Raw genomic sequence first — 2,735 nt, 5'->3', positions numbered from 1 at the left:
CTATTTATATCTATAACCATACTTCTCCATACCCATAGTTATCTAACTATATCTATAATATCTACAATTATATCTGTATCTCATCTATCTATACCTTATCCATATCTATACCAATGTTGCATCTATATCGGCAACCATATCCATATCCACACCCACACCCATACGTGTAACTTTCTCTCTTTTCTGGAGTGGCCACCTGGAGTAGAAGAGAGCGTTCTGGACTTGGAGCAGAGATCTGAAGTTTAGAACTGGCTTATTAGCTGTGCAACCCTGGGTATGTTATTGAACCTCATTATATTTCCATTTCTTCATCTGTTAAGTGGGATGATGATCTTTGCTTATCTTGTTGGGTTACTGTCAATTTAAATAATGGATGATGTGCTCTGTGGGCTATAAAATACCATATAAAAGTCCAACATGGTTAGTGGTAAATTTTTTAGGTCCAGTTTGGGGAGTAATAATAACTTAGGATAAATTCTCACTTTAAGCGCCATTTCCCAGAGAACGACAGTAATTTATAGCGCAACACACGTGTGGGGAGAACCTGCGGACCACGAAGGAGGAGCAGGGAGTCTCCCGGCCCCCGGCTCGGGCGAGGCCAGGCGTCCACCGGTGCCGAGCCCTCACCCTTCCCGAGCCTCACTCTTCGCATCTGCGACACTGTCACTTGATTACACTAAAAGACAGCGCAAGATCCATTTCACGTTGAAAGAAGCCCAGAATTAAAGAATTGAGTGTAAGGATAAGTAACATCACCTTTGGTCCAAAATATTCCCTGCTCTAATTCATGATGGCACTTCTCCCCTAAACCTGGAGCCCTTTTGAGAAAAGAGAGAGATTGCTCCGAGGCCCCGGAGAGCAAATCAAGGGCCGTGTCTCCTGTAAGGACCCTGCGTGGCCGGCTGCGCTGGGTTGCCGCATTTCATGTCGCCTCAGTGCCCCCTAGCTCTGCTCAGGGCTCAGAACACATCGCAGCTGCCTCCGAGGAGCACAAAGGAAGCCTCTGCCCCCTTTAGTAAGTAGAATAAATACGAGGACAGATGGAGGGAGGAGCAACGTAAAACTTTAGCCAACACATCAGGCTTTGTCCCGGGGAGAGAGACTCCAGTCTTCTGTTAATGTTTGTAACATTGCAAGGCCAGGCGCACACCGCTCACACTAGGCAAATGTTGAGTTACTAAAGCCTTCTTCACAAGCTGCATTTTCTAAGCAAGCACTTGTATGGGTGGTTCTTGCATTTAAGTTTTAGGCGTATATAGTATGGAACGTGTTTTGCTTTATTTGCAGATTTCTTGACGAGGTAAACAAGAGTCTGTTACTGTCTGTTGCCTCCAATCATTGTCCACAAAACATCTTTCCCGAGAATCAATGCGAGAACTACGTTCGGTGCTGGGTAGAACAAATTACAGGACATGGTCTCTGCCTATGGAGAAGTCATACTAAGGAAGACAAGATGTATATGCAAAAAGATAAACAACGATAAGAACTTCCTACTCTGTCATATATCACATAAAATCAAAAAGCAACACAAGGCTCGTAGGCTCCTGCTTTGTTGGTTTGTGTGTTTGTTTGTCTCGATGTTTCAAAGAATCATAGAAACCTTCCCAGAAAATAAACTCACGTGAGATCAGCAAGCCCTGCACAGGTCGGATGATTTTTCTGCATCCTTCCAGCTCACACAACCTAACCATGCTCTCACTACCACTGGGAAGCAGTTCTTCAGTTCAGGTCTCTGGTGTGGAATTTTATATCCTAATGATTTGCTAATAAATTTACAAATGAGCACAGTCTAAAAGCATGTCAGGGCATCCAGCAGTGTTTCACACCTTGCTTTAAAGTGTATGTCATGGAGATTATTGAGCTGACTTCCTGTATAGAGTGCTTTTATGACACTCACTTGAAAATCGGTTTAAAAATTGCTGTAAAAGAAGAACATTAGCACCAGGATGTTTAGGAATGCCACAATCAAGAGTGCATAAAGGTGCCCAAGATATTTCCGTAAAGGTTTACAAGCTACCTACACGAGCCTTCCCAGCTCCTCAAACAACGCGTGGCAGAGGCACCTGCTTCACGCCTGTGCGGAGACAGCCGACAGCAGCGAGCTGGTTCTTTTACGGCGGGCTTTGCCCTGCCAGTGAGCCTGGGCTGTGTGGAGGAGTGACCACAAGTGTGACCTGCCCACAGAGAGGGGACTTTGGAGAGAGGAAGACGCCTGTGTCTAGAGCCGTTCTTTAGATGGTTTTGTCCACTGGCTTGGCTTGTAACCCAAGAGTCAAGAGCTGATAAAAAAGATGTTAGCTAGCTTAAATAAAGATGTTCCTTGTTTTGGATAGGAAGACTCAAATGCTGTAAAAGTGTCAATTCTCCCTAACTCAATTTCCATCAAATACCAAGAGGATTTGGGGGTGAGGGGTAAGGTAGCGACATATTATATAAAAATTCACATTGGAAAGTAAATATTTGGGAATAATCAGGAAACTCTGAGCCTGGGGACAAGGGGAGACTCAGTGGACTCACCCTCAACCCAGCCACTGCCTTTTCCACCTCTACCTGCTCACTTGGGGGCCCAGTTCTCAGGCCTGGAACCCCTGCGCAGCCCAGCAAAGGGCCTGGGCTCTCAGGAGTTAACTCGTAGTGTTTCCTAAAGTTGTGGGGGTCTGAGCCCCCTGTGCCCAGGGCTAGGGAAGATGCCTTGCTAGCCCCATTCCTCCCAGGATTTATGTTCGGTGGGCTGT

This window comes from Propithecus coquereli, unplaced genomic scaffold (assembly GCF_000956105.1).
Source record: "Propithecus coquereli isolate 6110/MARCELLA unplaced genomic scaffold, Pcoq_1.0 Scaffold439, whole genome shotgun sequence".
NCBI classification, from domain to species: domain Eukaryota; kingdom Metazoa; phylum Chordata; class Mammalia; order Primates; family Indriidae; genus Propithecus; species Propithecus coquereli.
Note: the sequence above shows the minus strand (reverse complement) of the source record.